We start from the raw sequence: 24,825 nt of genomic DNA on the forward strand, positions 1-24,825 counted from the left end.
TGGAAATTCAGTCAGGTCCATTTTCATTGTAGAATTGACACAGTTGCTCTCCTACTAATTTCCACTTCTCTAGATCCAATTCTTTTCCCATGGAGAACCAAGGAGATGTGTACTGTACTGTTTCTAAAAGTTCAATGATCTGCTCCCAAATTATAATCAAACCTTGGCTTTTCATAAATCTGACAATGCTCTCTACACATTTTCTTTGAATTGGAAAAGAAGGCTGTTTTCTAAACATCTGTGCCATTTTAGCTGAAATACTATTTTAGCCCTTTAACAAAGTTTCCTTGTTGTACTCACCCTAATTTCTGGGTCGAGAGACTTTTCCACTGAAATCAGGATCATGTCTGCCTCATGTTGGGTGCCAAAACATATTATTCTTCTCTAAAACGAAATATTCTCTGGGAGCAGGTTTCTTGTGGGGCTTCTGGGATCAGCCTTCATTTCATTTCAGTGTGATCACCCCAAATGCAGCCAGGGATTAAAGTCCAAATCTTTTGTTGTCTCCTTCAAAGTCTTGTCTCCTTCTTTGGACTAGGTTAGCTTTCTTAGAGGCCTAACTTTTTCCTTGGTTCCAAGAGCTCCTGCCATTAGTCCTTTGCCTCTGCCAGCTTTAGTCTCCAGCCAATACAAAGGTAGACGATGGAATGAATCTGTCTCAGCTTCAGAAAGCTTCTAGTGCAGTTATCCTTTATGGCCCTGACAGCTCCTCCCTATATGCCCTACACTGAGTATACATCAATCACTATATCACTAGGAAACCATTATTTGTTGTAGGATTAAATCAATGCTAAACTAGATTTAACCACTGTTTCCTCAATTCCACTTACTTAGAACCCGTAAGAATCCCTATCTGTGGATCCCTATCATCCTTTGAGATGGGCCAAATAATTTTTTTTTATTTTCACCTTGAGTCTTCTTCCCAGTGTTTCTTTTCTCCTCTCTATTGCCTAATTCCAAATAAAAAAAAGTATTGGACCTAGGAAGCTTAGAATTTGGGTTCAAATGGCAATTTTGCCATTTATTGCATATGTTTTCTTGCAAAATTCCCTAATTATCTGGTCCTCATTTTCCTTATCTACAAAATGAGAGAATTAGGTTATGTGTCTTCTTAGATTATTTTCAGCACGAAATCTATGATTCTACAATCCTGTGATCACTAAATATTCATTCAGTGTTGAAATCAGAAGCATGTTTTTGCTATAGTTGCATATGGGTAATTCCACAACCAGTCAGTTTTGTCTAAAGATGAGTTAAGGGATAAAAAAAATTCAAACATGTTTCTTAGACTAAAGCACTAAATGGATGAATTATTAAATGGATGAATCAAATCAATGGCATCAGTTGCAGCCCCATGAAAACACAACTTGAATCCTCTGATTCATTCATTTGATTCAATTTCACTATATGAGTTTTGGTTCCATAAAGCTGCAACAATACCTCAGCTAGAAGGAACATTCCAGGAGTAGTTGTATCTAGCTGTAAGCTGTTTTTATAAAGCTATATGAATATATATACAAACACACATGTTTTGCAATCTATACACACTTATATGAAGCAGCTAATTATCTCAATGACTTAATCCACAGGGCAATCAAAACAAAGCCAAACAAGTAGGGAAAATTGTTATAATGTGCTTTAACTTGTGCTATCCAATTATTTGTTTGTTCTTCATGATGTTAAAAAAAGATACAGAGACAAATTATCCACTTTCTGGTTTTGCTCTTCCCCTTTCTACTAGTACAATGGTATTGTTATTCCTCCCCTTTTCCCTTTTAAAAAAAATCTTCTTTCCCTACCTATTGTCCTCATCTGTCTCTCCCTATGCTTGGTTCCTCAGCCAAGCAACTACCTATTAGCATTTCTCTACCAGTGTTCCTCCCTTTCCTGTAATTACAAGAGGAGTATTTTCATAAAGAATCAAAATAAGTATTGGTTATCATTAGTGCCTGAGGAAGAATTATAGCCTTAGCATCTCCCCTTTCCATACTGTATGTTCAGTCCAATAAACCCATAGTAGAAGAAGACTAGATGGGAGTCATCCATAAATATATTTCAATTTACTCTTCATACTCTCCTGCTATTCAGAGTCAAGAAAGAGCTAATGGCAGGCAACAGTTGATTGTTACTTTCTTCCTGTAAACTTATAGGCAAATTTGGTTTAAAACATGACCAGTGACAATCAGAGTCAAAAATAGGGTCAAAATCAGATTAAAAACAAAAACATTTTGAGATGTTTACACGAGTGTTTTAAGAGTACAAAAAGGAAAGGGCAAGGAAACTTAAATATTTTGTTGAAATTTTAAAAGTAACACATGATGGAAGTTTAACTTACTTTACTCTTTGTTATGGGTTCCTAACACTAAATTACTGTGGCATATGACTAGAAATCTACTGTGATATGCAACATAAATGTTGAATTAATTAATTATAGTCAGTGATATTGAAATGAATTCCATATGACAGTAAGCTCTTTGGCAGAAACTCAATTGTGTGCAGCTCTTCCCATTACTTATAGATCAGTATTCAAAAATATAACCTCTGTTTGTGTCTCAGAATTCCTCTACTGCAATTGTCTAAAACTCCAAAGGCAAAGAGTAGAAGAATGACTACAGCAAGAAGGGATGGTAATAATAGTCTTGGGAAGTGATGGGTCCTCATGTTCAGGTGGTCTATTCATATATAGAGGGAAGGCAGAGAATTACACCTGAGGTGCTGGTTATGGGCTCACAAATGCCTAAAGGTCAAAAGTGCCTTGTGGTCAGAATAGGAGGTCCATCTGTATGGGTTACTAAACATCACTGAATCCTGGATACACATGGAATCCCTGCTTCCTGTGAAGTGTTTTGCATTGTCCAGGAGACTTGGTTGTCATGCCTAAAGGTGCGAGATAAATGACAAGCAGACATATGTTTGTATAATCTTCATTACCTTTAACATAGTTCAATATAATTTCCCCAAATGTTTCATTTATTTTTATTTCAGAGATTGTGACAGTTAGGATTTTGAAGTACAAGCCCGCATCTGTAATCAATTTATGAACCCTCCCCAGTGCAATCCTGAAGAGAGAGAGAAAAAAAGAAAGGGAATTATTTGGAGTAAAAAAGCATTGAAAAACAAGCAGAATGGAGTAATAGCACATCTGTTTTCATAAGAAATCATGGAACCTGGCCTTTTTTCAGTGGGGTATTTTACTACCACATGGCTTTAATCCTACATCTGGGCCTGTTGTTTTATGAAATATTTCCCACAGATGATGTCAATTATAATTTTTGTCCCGGTCGTCAATTTACGGACTTTTGGAATAAGACAAAATGAAACAACCAGAAAGAGAACTACTTATGTGGTCTACTCTCTGACAAAATTATAGCTGTGTGATACACATCTAAAATCAATAACTCTGTTAATGATTAGCAGAAAACATTGCTTGGTTTATGAGCAGAGATGTGGCCCACACTCTGCAGATGTTTGGCTCAGAGTTACATTTTTGTTTGCTGTGTATTTACCAGCAGATGTTCAGCAGTTTATTTAATACCTCTTGTATGAGCCAGTAGTAGGTCTAAGTCTGTGCGACATTTATAAGCCATCTGCCAGCAATACAGGTGGAATGCTTTTATGCTTTCTTCCCCCTTCTTTAGTGATGATCTATCAGAGAAATCAGGAATGATTCTTTATAGAGTTATATGGCTATTAAGACATAGAGCTCTGATCTTGCATGTAAAGATTAAGAAATTTGGATTTCCAACACATGGTCTTTTAGTGGTTCTATGAAAGCAAGGCTTGTAGTATTAAGACACTAGCAATCGACTCAAGGATGGTGGAAGCTTTGGGAAGAGACCTAAAAATGGAGTTCATGTTTATACTGAGACAGAACCAGTTGTTGCTAGAAGGCATTTTCATCTTTGCTTACTGGGATCCATTCTATATAGTGAAGGTATTTTTTTAAGAGAATCACTGTACCACAATATGAGTCCACTAAATGCAAACTGAGCCAATTTTTTTTTTCCAGTGAGTTCAACTTTCTGAGGGGAAAAGGGCATCTGGTAGAGACTCTAAGTTTTTCAGCTTAGAAATAGTGCTGTGTACAGGCAGAGAAAGCTTTCCTAAGTATGATTGAAGGGTCCATTTCCCCTACAAAATGTTTCCTAATGTCCTGTCAGAGTACTGAAATTACTCCATTACAGAGTCATTCTATTATGGATATACTGTTGTATGTACAAGAGTACTCATTTAGTAACTCTGTGAAGTGTGTCCTCTATTCTTTCTATTCTACTGAAACCAATGTCTTGCATAGGATATGGTATCTCATAATACACAAATTACTAAGCTTTTTTCAGATTTTATATTTCTTATATCTCTCTGGCATTTGAATCTTTTGATGTTAATTTCTCCCCTTCCCTTTGATGGCAACATATTCATTTTACTATATCAGTTTTTAGTTTTTCATTCTCCCTTATTGGCTCTTTAAAGCAACTTGGTTTAGTAGAATAATATTTAAACTTCAAATCAGTGACATGAGTTTAAATCTTAACTTCAAAATGATCTATATGATCATACTCCAGTAACTTTGAAAATCTTGATCATTAATTTCTTAAACTATAAAATAGCAATTAAAAATACTTTCATAATCAGATAATTACTCAATCTTAGAATTGAAAGAAACCTCAGTGATGATTTAATTCTATCTATTTTCCCAAAGAAATTACTACAATACAAATATCCAAATGATCATCCAGGCTCTATATGATTTCCACTGAAAATGAATTTATCTCCTATCAATAAAATTCACTTGAATTTATCCCCTAACAATATAATCCATTCCATTTTTAAATACCTCTACTTGTTAAAGAGGAGTTTCTTTTCCAAGTCTAAATTTAGCTCTTTGCTAATGGCAGTCTTTCTTCCTGGTACTTTCTTTCTCTATCCAGACATAATAAAGTGAAATGCCTCTTTAAAATGACAACCTTTTCAATATTTAAACACAATTATCTATCTTTCTGAGTCTTTTCTTCTTCAGATTGAGAACTTCCAGGGATACCCCTGAAGGGAATTTTCCAAAAAGAGGCTGGATGACCAATCATTAGTTATTCTATATTTAGTTCTTTTTTTGTATGAATTGGAATAGATGGCATTGTGGTTCCTTCCCACAATACATTTCTGTAATTCTATGATATAAATTTTGCTACCATGACATGTACAATAGAATTATTATGATGAAATCTTTGTTTAACCCAAATAACTATTATGTTATGAGTTTTTCTGTACCTTTTTCCTCAAAGCAATTTTATAAAGTTATTTAGATCTTTCTTTTCTCATGTTCCCCTTTTTCTTCTGTTATAATGACAAGAAGGAGACATGGTTACTAAACTATATGCCTACATTTTCAACCATCTCTTACTAGCTATATCACAAATTTATTAGGGGATCCTTTAGTCATTGGGAAAAAAAAGATCTAGAAACTGAATCCCACTAATTATAGACATGATTTTATTTCAGAGATATACATTTAAATAGAAGTATCATACAAATGGATTATAAACAATGTTTTATTTTTCTAATACGCAGTATATGTCTAGGATATGATTCTTATATTTTGTTTTATATTTTGTTATTGTTGTGTGTGTGTATGTGTGTGTGTGTGTATCAGTACTAATTGAGGACAGTAAGGTCATTGAAGGTAAGGGGACAAAGAGAGAATGAGACAGAAAGAGACAAAGAGACAGAGGCAATGTCACAGACAGAGAGAGACAGAGACTGACAAAGACAGACAAAAACAGAGAGACAATGTCAGAGAAATAAAATACTATAAATATTTAATGCATTACTAAATGAAATAGTTCTGCAAATTTAAACATACTAAAAAAAGTTGGATAATATTATAGTCAGATAATATAGTGATATTTTTAATTAGAAAGAAATGATCTTGAATCCCATTTCTGGCACAGGGTGATTATTGGCAAAAGTGACTCTGTTGCCTCAAACTGAAGTAATACTATCTGTAATATCTGCTTCACAAGATTATTGTTAAGTTCTATTGAGAAATATTTTAAAGAACTTTGCAAATGTTTAAGCATCATATATGTTATTTAATAGCAGGAATTAATTTCCTAATGCAACATCAAATTAGATAAAATAGCCTCACTAAAAGTCATATATTTTACTCAGAATAGTTCCTTAGTATCTCATTAATCTTTTTATAATTAATACATAATTCTAATTAATAATTAAATTCAGAGCACATTGGAACCACCAAGTAAAAAGGAGTCAAAAGAAGACTTCTAGAAACAAGCCCACTAACAACACTCCAAAGTGACAAGTAAGAGTTGCAAAAAAATGACAACAAAAAAATGGAAAAAAAACTGCACAAGAATCCAACCAGATAACACTATATAAAAGTCCAAAAAAAATCATATATTTATAATGATAATTTTGACACATTAAAATGTGAACCAAAGTCAATATGCAGGGTCATCAAACTTTTTAAATAGGGGTCCATTTCACTGTCCTTCAGACTGTTGGAGGGCCAGACTATAGTAAAAACAAAACCTTTGTTTTGTGGGCCTTTAAATAAAGAAACGTCATAGCCCTGGGTGATGGGGATAAATGTCCTCAGCTGCTGCATCTGGCCCGTGGGCTGTACTTTGAAGACCCCTGTAAAATCTCCTAAACATTTTGATCTAGATTATCTATAAATAACAAAAATTCATTCTGTTCAAAACAGAACTCAAACAAGTCATTCTCCAAACCCACACCCTGTGACATTTTTCATCTCTGTCAAGGTTACCACCATTTTTTTAAAAGTTTTTTATTTTTCCAAATTCATGCAAAGAAAATTCTCAATATTCAACTTTGCAAAATCTTGTATTCCAAATATTTTCTTCTTCCCTGCTCTTTCCCTCTTCCCATAGGTAGAAAGCAATGCAATATACATTAAACATGGGGCACTATTATTCTTAACCCTGAACTTATCACTCTTTCAGTTACTGAATTTTATCATTTTTTCCTTCAAAACATTTCTATTTATTTTCACTTCAAAACCCATCACCCTGATTAAGATTCTTATTAACTCTCCTGATTATTTAATAATCTCTGAATTGTTCTCCATCTTTTAAGTATCTTCCCTCTCTCGTTCATTCTTTATTTAAATAACACAATCATGTTCCTAAAATGACCATGTTGCTTCCATGATCTACAAACTCCAGTGACTCTAAGTTCTCCTGAATAAAATTCAATTTATTTGTGTACTTTAAAAATATATTTTTTATTAAAGCTTTTTATTTACAAAACATATGCATGGATAATTTTTCAAAATTGACACTTGCAAAATCTGTAATAAATTTCCCCCTCCTTTCCCCCATCCCACCCCTAGAAGGCAGGTAGTCCAATTTATTTTAAATATGTTAAAAATCTATATTAAATCCAATATATGTATGCATATTTATACAGTTATCTTATTGAACGAGAAAAATCACATCAAGAAGGAAGAAAAAACCTGAGAAAGAAACCAAAATGCAGACAGAAAGAGTGAGAATGCTATGTTGTGGTTCACACACAGTTCTATGGTTCTCTCTCTGGGTGTACAAGGCTCTCTTCATCACTGAACAATTGGAATTGTTTGAATCATCTCATTTTTTTGAAGATAGCCACTTCCATCAGAATTGATCATCATATATTATTGTTGTTGCTGTGTATAATGTTCTCCTGGTTCTGCTCATTTCACTTAGTATCAATTAATGTAAGTCTCTCCAGACCGCTTTCAAATCATTCTGCTAGGCTTTTCTTACAGAACAATAATATTACATAACATTTCTATAATTTACTAAGCCATTCTCCAATTGATGGGCATCCATTCAGTTTCTTGTTTCTAGCCACTACAAAATGTCACAAATAGCTCTTGTGAATCCCTTTCCTTCCTTTAAGATCTTTTTGGGATATAAGCCCCGTAGGAACACTGCAGGGTCAAAGGATATGCACAGTTTGATAACTTTTTGAGCATTAAAAATTGTTCTCCAGAACGGTTGGATCTGTTCACAGTTCCACCAACAATGTATCAGACCACCAACAATGTATTATGGGCCAGAACTCTGAAACAAGGATTCTTACAAGGTATTTAGTCATTAGAATTGATGAGACAATGGTTATCTAGTTTAGCATGGTGATTAATAGTTCTCTAAGTTCAATATGATTGATTTAATTTTACAACAAATAATGGTTTCCTTGTATATAATGATTGGTTTGCACTCAGTGTAGAACATATAAGCTGGGATGTAGAGCCAGATTCATTAAGAGACAAAGGACTGGAGGCAGGAGCTCAAGCTCTCGGAGCCAAGGATAGAAGTTCATTCCATCTTCAGTCAGGTTCCTGGTGGCTTTTCTGGGTGACTGAGAGACTCAGAGACAGGTCAGAGACAGATTCATTCACTCCATCTCATACCACCGTGGTGGCAGGCCCATCCTACTTTGCTTCCCCACTGAAACCAACACTCCAGAAGGCCCTTAAGATAGATAGCCTGGGCCCCAGACAAGGAAATTAGATTGTGAAGGAGATATTAAAGGATTTGGACTTCAATACCTACTATTCTTGTGGTGATTAATCTGCTTAGAGACCTCTAGAAAATGAACTAAGAACATTACATATCAATGTCACAGTTTTCCCAAATCCCCTCCAAAATTTGTCATTATCTTTTCTTGTCATCTTAGCCAATCTGACAGGTGTGTAGTGATATCTCAGAATTGTCTTAATTCACATTTCTCCATTCAATAGTGATTTGGAGCACATTTTCATATGACTACAAATACTTTCAATTTCTTCACCTGAAAATTGTTCATATCCTTTGATCATTTGTCAATTTGAAAATGGCTTAAATTCTTATAAATTTGAGTCGATTCTCTATATATTTTAGAAAGGAGGCCTTTGTTAGAACCTTTGAATATTAAAATGTTTTCCCAGTTTATTGTTTCCCTTCTAATCTTGTCTGCATTAGTTTTATTTGTACAAAAACTTTTAAACTTTATAATATAAGAATAATTTCCTATTTTGTGATTAATATTTATCTCTAGTTTTTCTTTGGTCACAAATTGCTTCCTCCTCCACAGTTCTCAGAGGTAAACTATTCTTTGTTCTTCTAATTTGTTTTTAATATCATTTTTATCATTTTATCATTACATCTAGATCATCAATTCATTTTGACCTTATAATGGTATATGGTGTCATGTGTGGGTAAATACCTTGTTTCTGCCATACTAGTTTCCAATTTTCCCAGAAGTTTTTGTCAAATAGTGAATTATTATCCCCAAACCTGGGCTCTTTGTGTTTGTCAAACACTAGATTGTGAAAATCATTGAATATTTTGTTCTGTGAATCTAATCTATTCCAATGATCAACTACCCTATTTCTTAGGCAGTAGCAAATGGTTTTGATGACCACTGCTTTATAATATAATTTTATATCTGGTACAGCTAGGCCAACCTATTTTTTTTTCTTTCATTAATTCCCTTGAAATTCTTGACCCTTTGTTCTTCCAGATGAATTTGTTATTTTTTCTAGGTCATTAAAATAGTTTCTTGGGAGTCAGATTGATATAGCACTAAATAAATAGATTAGTTTAGGGAGAATTGTCATCTTTATTGCATTCACTTGACCTTTCCAAGAACACTTGATATTTTTCAAATTAATTAGATCTGACTTAATTTGTGTGGAAAATGTTTTGTAGTTTTGCTTATATAGTTTCTGACTTTCCCTTGTCAGATAGATTGCCAAATATTTTATATTATTGACTTTTTTTTAATGGGATTTCTCTTTATACCTCTCATTGTTGGATTTTATTAGTGATTTATAAAAATGCTGATGATTTATGTGAATTTATTTTGTATCCTGCAACTTTGCTAAAGTTGTGGATTATTTCTAATTGTTTTTTACTTGATTATCTAGGGTTCTCTAAGTATACCATCATATTTGCAAAGAGTGATAATTTGATTTCCTCATTACATTTAATCTCTCTTTCTTCTCTTAATGACAAAACTAGCATTTCTAAAACAATATTGAATAGTAATGGTGATAGTGGCAACCTTGTTTCACCCCTGATCTTATTGGAAATGGTTCCAATTTATCCCTTTTACATATGATGCTTATTAATGAGTTTAAATAAATGATACGGACTATTTTATGGAGAAGTCCCTTTATTGCTATATTTTCTAGTGTTTTAATAGGAATAGTTATTAGATTTTATCAAATGCTATTTCTGCATCTATTGAGATAATCATATTGTTTTTGTTAATTTGGTAATTGATATAATCAATTATGCTAATAGTTTTCATAATATTGAATCAGCCCTGCATTCCTGTTATAAATCCTATTTGGTCATGATGTACCATCCTGGGCATGATCTATAATCTCTTTGTTAATATTTTATTTAAGAATTTTGCATCAATATTCATTAGGGAGATTGGTATATAATTTCCTTTTTTTGTTTTCATCCTACCTGATTGAGGTAATAGTACCATATCTATATCAAAAAATGAATTGGTTGTAGTCCTTCATTCCCTATTTTTTCAAATAGTTTATATACTATGGGAGTTAATTGTTTTTTAAATGTTTGGTAGAATTCACAGTAAATCAACCTGGTCTTGCAGATTTTTTTTTATTAGAGAGGTGATTAGTAGCTTGGCCCATTTGTTATTTAAAATGGGACTATTTAAGTAATTTATGTCCTTTTCTGTTAATCTGGTCAATTTATATTTTGTAAGAATTTCACTTAGATTATCAAATTTATTGGCATAAAGTTGGGCAAAAAACCTCCTAATTCCTACTGTAATTTCCTCTTCATTAGTAGAAAGCTCAATCTTTTCATTTTTGAGAGTAACAATTTGGTTTTCCTCTTTCTTTTTTCTAATCAAATTAACCAAAAGTTTATGTATTTTTTTCATAAAATCACTCAGGTCTATTTTTTAATTTGATAGATTTTTTACATTCAATTTTATTAATCTCTCCTTTTAGTTTTAGAATTTCAAGTTTGGTATTTTATTGGGGTTTTTAATTTGTTCTTTTTCTAATTTTTTCATATGGCAAGCCCAATTTATTGATCTTCTCTGTCACTTTTATGCAAGTAAGCATGTAAAGATATAAAATTTCCCCTTATTACCATATTGGTTGAATCCCACAAATTTTGATATGTTGTTTCATTATTGTCATTCTCTTGGATGGAATTATTTATTGTTTCTATGATTTGCTGTATCATGCATTCATTTTTTAGGGTTGAGATTATTTAATTTTCTTTTTTTTAATTATAATTTTTTATTTACAAGATATATGCATGGGTAATTTTTCAGCATTGACAATTGCAAAACCTTTTGTTCCAACTTTTCCCTTTCTTCCCCTACCCCTTCCCTCAGATGGCAGGTTAATCAATACATGTTAAATATGTTAAAGTATAAGTTAAATACAATATATTGTATACATGTCCAAAAAGTTATTTTGCTGTACAAAAAGAATTGAACTTTGAAATTGTGTACAATTAGCCTGTGAAGGAAATCAAAATTTCAGGCAGACAAAAATAGATAGATTGGGAATTCTATGTAGTGGTTCATATTCATTTCCCAGAGTTCTTTCACTGGATGTAACTGGTTCAATTCATTACTGCTCTATTGGAACTGATTTGGTTCATCTCATTGTTGAAGAGGACCACATCTATCAGAATTGATCATCATATATTATTATTGTTGAAGTATATAATGAGATCCTGCTCCTGCTCATTTCACTCAGCGTCAATTCATGTAAGTATCTACAGGCCTTTCTGGAATCATCCTGCTGGTCATTTCTTACAAAACAATAATATTCCATAATATTCATATAAATTTATTCAGGCATTCTCCAAATTTAATGAGGAAAGTTTCCATTTCTGGCCCCTACAAAGAGGGCAGCCACAAACATTCTTGCACATAATAGGTACTTTTCCCTTCTTTAAAATCTCTTTGGGATATAAGCCCAGTAGTAACACTGCTGGATCAAAGGATATGCACAGTTTGATAATTTTTTGAGCATAGTTCCAAATTGATCTCCAGAATGGCTGGATATATTTACAATTCCACCAGCAATGTATCAGTGTCCCAATCTTGCTACATCCCCTCCAGCATTCCGCATTATATTTCCCTGTCATTCTAGTCAATCTGACAGGTGTGTAGTGGTATTTCAGAGTTGTCTTAATTTGCATTTATGTAATTAATAATGATTTGGAACAACTTTTCATATTGCTAGAAATAGTTTCAATTTCTTCATCTGAAAAGTGTCTGTTCATATCCTTTGACCATTTATCAATTGGAGAATGGCTTGATTTCTTATAAATTAGAGTCAATTCTCTATATATTTTGGAAATGAGGCCTTTATCAGAACCTTTGACTGTAAAAATGTTTTCCCAGTTTATTGCTTCCTTTCTAATCTTGTCTGCATTAGTTTTGTTTATACAAAAAGTTTTCAATTTGATATAATCAAAATTTACTACTTTGTGATCAATAATGATCTCAAATTCTTCTTTGGTCATAAATTTCTTCCTCTTCCACAGATCTAAGAGGTAAACTATTCTATGTTCTTTTAATTATTTATAATCTGATTATTTTTGCCTAGATCATGAAACTATTTTGAACTTATCTTGGTGTACAGTGTTAAATGTGGATCAATGCTTAGTTTCTTCCATACTAATTTCCAATTTTCTCAGCAATTTTTGTCAAACAGTGAGTTCTTATTATAAAAGCTGGGGTCTTTGGGTTTGTAGATTTATAAAGTTATTGACTCTTTTGTCCTTTGAACCTAACTTATTCCACTGAACAAGTAGTCTATTTCTTAGCCAATGCCAAATGGTTTTGAAAACCACAGAATTATAATATAATTTTAGATCTGGTACAGCTAGGACACCTTCATTTGATTTTTTTTTTCATTAATTCCCTTGAAATTCTTGACCTTTTGTTTTTCCATATGTACTTTGTTGTTATTTTTTCTAGGTCATTAAAATAGTTTTTTGAGAGTCTGATTGGTATAGGGGTAAATAAATAGATTAGTTTAGGTAGTATTTTCATCATTGTTATGTTTGCTCAACCTATCCAAGAGCTTTTAATATTTTTTCAATTGGTTAGATCTGACTTAATTTGTGTAGAAAATGTTTTGTAGTTTTGCTCATATAGTTTCTGATTTTCCCTTGGCAGATAGATTCCTAAATATTTTATACTATCAGTAGTTACTTTAAATGGAATTTCTCTTTGTAACTCTAACTGTTGAATTTTGTTAGTGATATATAAGAATACTGATTACTTATGTGGGTTTATTTTGTATCCTGTAACTTTGCTAAAGGTGTGGATTATTTCTAATAACTTTTTAGTAGAATCTCTCGGGCTCTTTAAGTATACCATCATATCATCAGTGAAGAGTGACAATTTGGTTTCCTCACTGCCTAATCTAATTACTTTAATCTCTTTCTCAATTCTTATTGCCAAAGCTAGAATTTCTAATACAATGTTTAATAGTAAAGGTGATAGTGGGCAACCTATTTTTCATTCTTGATCTTATTGGGAATGGTTCCAGTTTATCCCCATTATATATGATGCTTACTGATGCTTTTAAATAGATGCTACTGATTATTTTAAGGAAAAGTACATTTATTCCTATAATCTCAAGTATTTTTTCAATAAGAATGGATATTGGATTTTCTCAAATGCTTTTTCTGCATCTATTGAGTTTATCATATGGTTTTTGTTAATTTGGTTATTAATATGGTCAATTATACTAATAGTTTTCGTAATATTGAATCAGTCCTGCATTCCTGGTATAAATCCTACTTGATCATGGTGAATTATTCTGTGGATGATTTTCTGTAGTCTTCTCGCTAATCTCTTACTTAAGATTTTAGCATCAATATTCATTAGGGAGATTGGTCTATAATATTCTTTCTCCGTTTTCAACCTACCTGGTTTAGGTATCAGTACCATATCTTAATTATAAAAGGAATTTGATTGGATTCTTTCATTCCTTATTTTTTCAAATAGTTTATATAGCATTGGAGCTAATTGTTCTTTAAATGTTTGCTATAATTCACATGTAAATCCATCTGGTCCTGGCGATTTTTTCTTAGGGAGCTGATTGATTGCTTGTTCTATTTCTTTTTCTGAAATAGGACTATTTAAGCCATTTACTTCCTCCTCTGTTAATCTGGAAAGTCTATATTTTTGGAGGTAGTCATCCATTTCATTTAGGTTAACAAATTTGTTGGCATACAGATGGGCAAAGTAACTCCTTATTATTGCTCTTATTTCTCTTCATTGGTGGAAAGTTATCCCTTCCATTTTTAAGACTAACTAATTGATTTTCCTCTTTCCTTTTTCTAATCAGATTTACCAAAAGTCTATCTATTGTATTGTTTTTTTCATAAAACCTAATCTTAGTTTTATTTATTCATTCAATAGTTTTTTTTTTACTTTCACTATTATTAATTTCTCCTTTTAATTTTAGTATTTCAATTTTAGTATTTGATTGGGGGTTTTTAATTTGGTCTTTTTCTAGCTTTTTTAGTTGCAAGCCCAATTCATTGACCTTCTAATTCTCTATTTTATTCAAGTAAGCCTCTAAAGATATAAAATTTCTTTTTATTACTGCTTTGGCTTCATCCTACAAATTTTGATATGATGTCTCACCGTTGTCATTACCTTGAGTGAAATTATTAATTGCATCTATACTTTACTGTTTCATCAAATCATTCTTTAAGATTAGATTATTTAGTTTCCAAGTACTTTTTGGACTATTTACTCCTAACATTTTGTTGATTGTAGTTTTTATTGCATCATGATCTGAAAAGAAAGTATTTACTATATCTGCCTTCCTGCATTTAATTTTGAGGTCTTTATGTCTTAATAAATGGTTACTTTTTGTATAGGTTTCATCAACTGCTAAGAAGAAAGTAAACTCCTTTCTGTCACCATTCAGTGTTCTCCAAAGATATATCATGACTAATTTTTCTAATATTCTATTTATCGCTTTAATTTCTCTTATTTGTTTTGTGGTTTGATTTATCTAATTTTGAGAGTGCAAGGTTGAGATGTTCTACTATTATAGTTTTGCTGTCTATTTCTTCTGGGAACTCTCTTAATTTCTCCTTTAGAAAGGGAGATGTCATACCACTTGGTGCATATATGTTTAGTATTGATATTGCTTTATTGTCTATGCTACCCTTTAGCAAGATGTAGTTTCTTTCCTTATCTCTTTTAATTAGATCAATTTTTGCTTTTGCTTGATCTAAGGTAAGGATGGCTACCCCTGCTTTTTTGACTTCACCTGAAGCATAATAGATTCTGCTCCAGCCTTTTTCCTTTACTCTTTATGTATCCCCCTGATTTAAATGTGTTTCCTATAAACAACATATTCCAGGATTCTGACTTTTGATCCATTCTGCTATCTGCCTCCACTTTATAGGAGAGTTCATCCCTTTCACATTTACAGTTAAAATTACTAATTCTGTATTTCCTGACATCTTATTATCCCCAGATTATGCTTTTCTTTTTCTTGCTCTCCCCTTTACCCTCTTTGCATCATGCAGCTTTCTCTCTTTAGGGTCTTTTCCTCCTCCCTTTGAATCCCTTCCCCTTTCTTGAACCCTTCCTTTATTATTCTTTTCCTTTTTCCTTTTCCTCTCCCACTTTTTAATTAGTTGAGAGAAGATTCTGTGTAAAACAAATATGTCAATTATTTTCTCTTTGAGCCAACTTTGATTAGAGTAAGATTCACACAGTGTTCCTCCCTCTCTCTACATTCCCTCAGATATGATAGGTTTCCTTTGCCTCTTCATGGGATGTAGTTTCGCTCTTTTTATCTCCCCTTTTCCCTTTTTCTGACACTATTTCCTTTCCATTTTCACTTCTCTTTTTTATGTTATATCAGTAAAATCAATTTTTATATGTACTCTTTTTGTATATCCACATATACATAAGTTATTTTTATCTTTTTCTGCTTCTCTTGAGTCCTATGGTTGGAGATCACATTTTTTCATTTAGATCTGTTTTTTTCTTTAGAAACAAATGGAATTCATCCGTTTCTTTAAACGTCCATCTTCTTCTATGGAAGAAAATACTCAACTTGGCTGGGTAGTTTATTCTTGTATGCACTCCAAATTCTTTGCCTTTTGGAATATCAGATTCTAGGCTCTTTGATTCTTTCATGTGGAAGCAACCAGATCTTGAGTGATTTTTATTGTGGCACTTTGGTATTTGAATTTTTATTTCTGACTGCTTGTAATGTGTTTTCCTTATTTTGATAGTTCTGAAATTTAGCCACAATATTCCTTTGAGTTTTTATTTTAGGGTCTTTTTCAGAAGGTGTTCGATGAATTCTTTCAATGCCTATTTTCCCTTCTGATTCTATTACATCTGGGCAGTTTTCTTTAATGATTTCCTATAAAATAGTATCTAGGTTCTTTTGTTTCATCATAATTTTTGTAAAGTCCAATGATCCTCAGATTATTTCTCTTAGATCTATTTTCCATGTCTGCTGTTTTTCCAAGTAGATATTAAACATTTTTTAAAATTTTTAGTTTTGGTTTTGCTTGACTGATTCTTGATGTCTCAATGAATCATTCATTCCTATTTATTCAGTTCTGATTTTTAATGAATTTTTTCATTAGTTTTTTTTTTTTTTTACTTCTTTTTGTATATGTCTAATTGAGTTTTTAAATGAGTTGTTTTGCTCTGGAATTTTTTTCCGTTTTACTATTTTTTCCCCTAAGTTATTTTCTTTTTCCAATTCACAAATCCTACTTTCTTGGGAGTTCTTTATCTTTTCCATTTCGCAAATTCTACTTTCTTGTGAGTTCTTTACCTTTTCCAATTCACAAATTCTGTTTCTCTGCACTTCTTGGGAGTTCTTTACCTTTTCCAATTCACATTTCAGAAAGTTGTTGCTCTCTTGCATAGCTCTCTTTCCTTTCCCCATTATTCTTCAAGCTCTCTTTTAAGAGTTTTTTTAGTTTCTTCTAGAAGAGCCCCACACAAAAGTGTTGGGGACCACATTATATCCCCCTTTGGGGTATTGTCTGAAAACTGTCTGCTATTAGTTTCCTCAGGATTGAGAACCTGCTATCTTTCTGTATAGAAGCTACCAATGTTCCTCTTGATTTTTTTTACTCATTTTGTTTAAAGCCTTTAGCGTTTGCCGTCAGGGCAAGGAGGTTACCAGCTTCCTCTGCAGAGCAGGGATAGCTATATGGCCAGTAGCTGTCCTGTCAATGGGCTTCAAGGCTGAGCTGTGGGGGGGCTCTGGGAAAAGCCTCATATTGGAAATGAATAGGCCTGGGATCACAGCCTGAATTAAGGAAGTGCCCTGTGAAGAGCCCCACTGTGTGGGGCTAGAGACTGAGCAGCAAAAAGTGTCACTGCCATTCCCCCCAAAAGCCCACTTAGGATATTAGCACTTTCCCTACCCTTCATGGCACAAGAATTGTCTCTGCCTGGGGAGCATAAATGAGCTGGGGAAATTTCACTACCCCAGGCCAAGCCCCCCACTGTGCAGATTATATGTTTCTCCAGGCTTTGCCCTCTGTCATGCAAATTTGTGACTGCCCCTGTGAAAGCCCCTAGCTGCAGAATGATGCTGCAGAGCTGTGTTATGATCTGCACTGAGTTGCTTCTGGTCCTCAGTGGGCATAGCCAAATCCTGTTAGGCTCTGGCGCCCTTCAGAGTAGCCTCTACCCTAGGCTCTAATTTCTCTGCTGGTCCACTACTCCAAAGCAAAGCAGTTAGCCTATGGCAGAGAGTTCTTTGTAAACCTTTCAATCACAGATACCGCCCCGCTCCCAGTTGGCTCCAAATGCTAGCCTCTGGTTCTTTCCCTGCCTGTACTGGTCTGTTCCCACCTCTCAGGACCAACCTTTTCTGGTAATCTTCCAGATTATTTTAGGCTGGTGAGTTGTTGCACTTCCGATCTTTGTGAATTTGACCAGTCAAGGGCTATTTCTGAGGCTGAGTTTAAGTAATGGTAGTGAGGGTGTGCAAGAGGCTCAGAAAGTCATATGTGCCTTCTCTGCCATCTTGGTCTATTTTCCCCTGATCTTTTATTGAATGTGATTATTATTGCATCATGAAAAAAAAGTGCATTTACTATTTCTACCATTCTGCATTTGATTATAAGGTCTTTATGTCCTAATATTTGGTCAATTTTTGTATAGGTTCCACAATCTGCTGAGAAGAAAGTATACTCCTTTCTGTCTCTTTTCAGTTTTCTTCAAAGATCTATCATACCTAACTTTTCTAGTATTCCATTTACTTCTTTAACTTATTTCTTATTTAATTTGTGGTTTGATTTATCTCATTCTGGGAGAGGAAGGTTGAGATCTCTCAGTATTATAGTTCTATTGTCTATTTCTTCTTGCAGCTCCCTCTGGAATTTTCACACTATACCATTTGGTGCACTTATGTTTAATATTGATATTGCTTCCTTATCTATAGTATCATTTACCAAGATAAAGTTTTCTTCCTTATATCTTTAATTAAATCAATTGTTGCTTTTGCTTGGTCTGATATCAGGATAGCTACCCCTCTCTTATTTTTTTTTACTTCACCTGAAGCATTATATATTCTATTCCAGTCTTTTACCTTTATTCTATATGTATTGCTCTCATATTTTAGGATTCTGGCTTTTAATCCAGTCTGCTATCCGCTTCTCCTTTATGGGAATGTTCAGTTCATTCACTTTTATGATAAAAACTATTAATTCTGTATTTCCTGCCATCTTATTAATTCCAAATTATACTTTTCTCTTTTCCTCTTTCCCTCCTCCCCAATATTTTACTTATGAACATTACTTGACTCAAGCAGTCCTCCCCTTTTGAGTGCCTTTGCCTTTCTTGCACCTTTCCCCTGCTATTTTTGCATTCCCTTCTATTTAGCCTACCCCTTCCATTTTCCCTTTCTCCCTCCCACTTTTCTATAAGGTGAGAGAATTTTCTTGGTAAAATCAAATATGTCTAGAATATTTAATGTCTAAATAATTTATGTTAACTTATTTTGTAGTAATCACAATAAACAATTTTAAAGGAAATATTGAAAATGAATTTTATGCACCAAATTTGCTTGCGAAGAATGAAGAGGTAGAGAAATTTGACAAATAATCCATATTAAAATGATTCAAGGCCAAGATGTTGGAGAGTAGGCATGACTCTCCTCTAATCTTCTCTCAAACAAATGGTAGATTAAGCCTTAAATTGGCTTTGAAGTCAAAGAATCCACAAATATTTGGAGTACAACACATTTCTAGATACCCGCGAAGAATTTCATAACAGGTCTGTTTCTAATGGGCAGGAGGACAGTCTATTGAACCCAAATGCCAGCATAGGGAGATTGGGACAAGAAGCTGGAGTGTAGAGTCAGAACATTGTAGATTCCATGTACCTGTGAATCTTCTATCAGCTGCATAGGCCATTCTAGCCTGGTTGCAAACTGGCAGATTTTCCTTTTGTAAAAGACAAATTGTAAACCACTGAGCCCTTGAAGAATGCTGGACCTAGCCACTATTACCCAGCACTGGAAATCAATCAGCAGAAATGCCCTAGGGCAAAATAAAGCAGCTGTCACCCCTTTGCATTGAACAACCTTAAAAAATGAACAAAAAACAATAAAAAATGAACTCTCACAATAAACAACTTTTATGGAGAGAGTAAAAAAAAAAGACCTCAAATGCTGAGACTTTTAAAAGCAAAGCAACTACAGAAGAAGCCCCAAAGAGAGACATGAGCTGTTCTCCATTTCACCAGACTTCCATCGAAGATTGCATAAAGGATCTTAAAAGAGAATTGGAAGAAAAATGGGGAAATGAAATGAGATTATTGCAAGAAGGAAAGGATAACATGGAAAAAAAGAGTGCAATGACCAAAAGAAATTTAATTGGCCAATTGCATAAGGAACTAGAATAGGTAACTGAAGAAAATAATACATTAAAAATTAGAATTGAACAAATGGAAGTGGATGACTCAATAAAACTTCAAGAATTAGTCAAACAAAAACAAAAAATGAAAAACATGGAAGAATATATGAAATAATTCTTAGGAAAAACAACCGATCTGGGAAATAGATCTAGGAGAGACAATCTAAGGATTATTGGGCTTTCTGAAAGTCATAATGAAAAAAATAACATATTTATTATCTTACAGGAAATCATAAAAGACTACTCTGATATTTTAGAATTAGAAGGTAAAATAACCATTGAAAGAATTCACTGATCACCTTGTTAAAGAGACCTCAAAATTAAATCCGCAAGGAATATAGAGGCTAAATTTCAGAACTATCATACCATAAAAAATATTGCAAGCATCCAGAAAGAAAAAAAATTAATACCAGGGAGTCATAATTAGGATTACCTAGTGTGATGACCGCATATTTTAAAATCAGCCGGAGTCAGGAATTCAGGTTAGGGTAAAATTGTCAATCTTTATTCTCAGTGAAGAAAGATTGGAGGTGGAAGAGAATAACAATAGCAATGTGTGCAGCTGAGTCAAGAAGCTAGCTAGAGCAGAAGCCACAAGACCAGCACCACCAGAGTAGAACCCAGGCCCAATCTCTCCCAGCCTCTCTTCCTGTTTCTCTGCCTCCACCTACCAAAATCGTCATATCCTATACAACACATCAGGACTTGCACAAAGAGTGGGCGGGGGCCATTCTTTATCCAAGCATGTATATTAATATAGTGTAGTCCAATTACTATTTAGCCTCACATGCTTGGGACCTCAGTGCATCAACTCAAGCCTCAGCCCATTACATCTCCCGCTTTCTTTTGTTTTAGAACGCAGGTGGTCATGCCATCCCTGACTCCTCAGGAAAGGAGGTGATCCCCCTGACTTCTCAGGAAGGGAGGTGAAAGCACTAAAAAGGAGATGATCATGCCCTTCCTTACATCTCAGGAAGGGACATGAAAAGCACCAAAGGAAAGTGGGGGTTACTAGTGGGTTTCTGGGCTGAAGGGTCTTATTATGCACAAACCCATCAGCATGGGAGGTATTACACAAGCACATAGCAATAATGCAGAGGCTATTAGTGATGACCCTCCCTTCAGTCAGTGCAGGCTTGATGTGGTGAAACAAACATGAATTGTACACACAAGTAGCGGAATAGCAAACAATATAAATCAACATGGTGTTGGAAAAGATCACCAGAAGTCCTAGAAGGAGGGTATATAAACAACAGTGACACAATCACCTTCTTCAGCAGCCAAGAGATAGTCCAAAACCAATCTATTGTCTATTGCCTCACATGTCAGGGAATCCAATGATCCCCCTAAGTTTTTGAAGTCCTGCAAAAGTCTTTTTATGTGTTAGGGAAACCAATGATTCCAGCAGATTTTGAAGTCCTGTAACAGTCTTATCTTTTCTCAGAGAATCCAATGATTCCTGAGAGTTTTCAAGTCCTACAACAATCTTATCATGTCTCAGAGAATCCAATGATTCCTAAGGGTTTTGAAGTCCAAGAATCTTTGATGGCCAGGAGTCAAACGCCATAACTGTCATGCTCTTTCAATGGTGAGCACAATCAGCAACAGAACCACCTGATATTTCTTCGGTCGTCTCCTTTGTTTCAAGGGTCTGCTCCGTCTCTCTGCGATGAACAAGGCAAATACAACTTGTTGGCACCCATCTGATTCCTTCTCCACCTGTAGGATACAATCAAACCCTCTCCCCCAAGCAGTTAGCCTATCTGGTCCTTTCCATTCACCACTTTCTGGGTCTCTCCACATCACCTGGCAATTATCTAAAGATAGTGGAGCTGCTCGCACTGGACACTGCCCTACTGGTGGGTTATAAAACCTGTCTGCTGGAGCCAGTGCATCTTTGTCAAAAATCAAGAAGTTAATAGTATAAAGGGTTAGATTTAGAAGTTCTCTAGGGTTGTCTGTGGCTCCCCCTTTCTTTTGTTTTTGGAGGAGTCTCTTAATATCTCTGTTTGTCCTCTCCACTATTGCCTGTCCTTGAGGATTAAAAGGTATGCCCGTGGTGTGTAAAATCTTATACTGTGCACAAAAGTGTGCAAAATGTTTTGAAGTATAAGCAGGACCATTGTCTGTTTTTATTGCTTGTGGCACACCCATAATGGCAAATGCTTGTGTGAGGAATTCAGTGACTACTCGGGCTGTCTCTTTTGCTGCTGGTATTGCAGAAGTGAATCCCGAAAAGGTGTCTACCACAATGTGGATTAAAAAAAACAGATGACCAAAAGATTTATAATGGGTCACATCCATTTGCCAGATTTCATTGGGTCTCAAACCACAAGGGTTCTTCTCTGAAGGCAGTGTAGGAGTGTGGAAAGGAAGCCAAGCCGTACAGGCTTTTACTATGCTCCTAGCTTCCTCTCTTGTTATTCCAAATTGTAAACGTAAAGCTCGAGCAGCCTGATGATATTTAGAATGAGATGCCTTGGCTTCTTGGATTAAAGGAATATTGACTAACATAGATAGAAGGCTATCTGCCTTTGAATTGCCATCAAAAATGGGACCTGGAAGTCCACTATGAAAGTGGACATGCAATATATAGATCTTAACTGGATGCTTTCTCACTTGCTCTTGAAGTTTCTTAAAGAGCTGATATATATTAGAGACTGCAAATTTTATTTGGGCTGTGGCAATTCTTTGTACCACACCTACTGAATAGGCCGAATCAGATATTATAGTTATGTCTCCTGGATAATAAGTAAGAGCTTGAATGATCACGTACAATTCATTCTGCTGAGTGGACTGAAAAGGAGTTCTGATTACTCTCTTTATAGTTAGATCATGAGAGTACACAGCACAAATATTATGTTTGGATGCATCTGTGAAGATAGTTGGTCCTTTAAGAGAAAATTTAGAAACTTTTTCTTCAAGAATCCATTGCCAAAAAAAATAAATAAATAAATAAAAAAAATAAAATAAAATAAAAAAACAAAAAAAAATAAAAATTAAAATAAATTAAAAAAAACAAAAAATAAATAAAAAATAAAAAAAAAAAAATTAAAACAAAACAAAACAAAACAAAACAAAAAAAAGAATCCATTGCCAATTATATAGTAGTCTCGGTATCTTTAATGGAGACAAATGTGTAAAATTTGGAGCCATAGCTAATAAAATTTGCCACTCTGGAATGGTCTCACAACACACATTAATTTGTGTATTGGTATAAAAGGTGTATATCTTATCAGGTCTTGTCCCAGATAATTGTACTGCTCGTTTAATGGCCTTTAAAAAATTCTAGCCACAACCACTGGGTAGGGAGTAAGGCTTTGTTTTGGTTGTGCCGTGAGGTTCACCCACTCTATCACACTGTCTCCTTGATGAAGGACTGCTGTGGGTGCCTCTTGTGTGGCAAAAACTGATATTTCCAAGGGTTTTTGAGTCACTTTTTCAACCACATTGGATAAAGCCAGTTCAACTTTTCTAAAAGCCTCTTGAGCTTGTTTTGTAAACTGGCGTGGTGAATTTAAAGCAATGTCTCCCCTTAAAATGTCATATAATGGTTGTAACTGATAGGTAGTCAAGCCTAACACTGGTCCCATGCATTGGATATCTCCTATCAATTTCTGAAAATCATTCAATATGTTTAGCTTCTCTGTTCTTAAAGACAGTTTTTGAACTATAAGCACCTTAGGGTATACTTCATATCCTAAATATTGAAAAGGAGCATGTCTTTGAATTTTTTCTGGTGCTATGTATCATTTCTAATTCCTTAGTGTTTCTATGGTCTTTTGTAGACATGCATCTAACATTTGTTCCTCAGGTGCACATCCCAATATATCATTCATATAATGTAATAGCATAACTTTTGGGAATGCTTTTCTTACTGGATCAAGAGCAGCAGCAACATACATTTGACACATGTAGGGCTGTTTTTCATTCCCTGTGGCAAAACTGTCCATTCATATCTTTTATAAGCTCAGCTAAATTAATGCTGGGCACTGAAAAGGCAAATCTTTTCATATCCTTATCTAGAGGGATAGAATAGAAACAATCTTTAATGTTTATAACCCAAAGTGGCCATTCTCTAGGCAATTGAGTAGGAGATGGAAGCCCAGGCTGAAGAGTTTTCATAGTTTCCATCTGTTCATTTACCTTTCTTAAATTAGTCAACATCATCATCCATTTTCCAGATTTCTTTTTTTACAACAAACACTGGGGGATTCCAAGGACTTAGAGAAGGTTGTAAGTGTCCTTGGTCAAGCTGCTTCTGTACTATATATAATAAGGCCTGAATTTTATCATTACCTAAGGGCCACTGTTCTATCCACACTGGTGTATCAGTTTTCCATTGGATAGGAACAGGTAATAGTGTTGGCAGGCCTTCAACAGCAGCCCTGCTTAAAAAACTGAAGTACTCATTTTTAACCCTAATTGCTGTAAAATGTTTCTTCCCCACAGATTGATGGGGATTTTTTCAACTATAAAAGGAGTAAAAACTCCTGGTTTGCCTTCAAAAGTCTATTTCATAGGGGCAGCTGCTATTGATCCTCCTACGCCAGACATGTAGGTGTCTGCTTTAATCTTTGACCAGTGACTGGGCCAATTGGCACCTCTAATGACTGTACGATCTGCACCTGTGTCTACCAATCCTTCCAATGGAAGGCCATTTATATAGATCATGAGCATAGGTCAGTCAGTTGTTACAGCTTCTGTCCAGTATATTGCTGGATTTTGTGATCTGGAATCAGAATCTGGGTGACTATCACCAAGCTGCTTATTAGGATTATGTATGAGTAAACCTGATGCTACTATTTCTCCTGGGTCATACGTCATACATTGTCTGCCTGTATTGGTGACTGAATTATTATCTACACATTCCTCA

This window comes from Sarcophilus harrisii, chromosome 2 (genome assembly GCF_902635505.1).
Source record: "Sarcophilus harrisii chromosome 2, mSarHar1.11, whole genome shotgun sequence".
NCBI classification, from domain to species: Eukaryota; Metazoa; Chordata; class Mammalia; order Dasyuromorphia; family Dasyuridae; genus Sarcophilus; species Sarcophilus harrisii.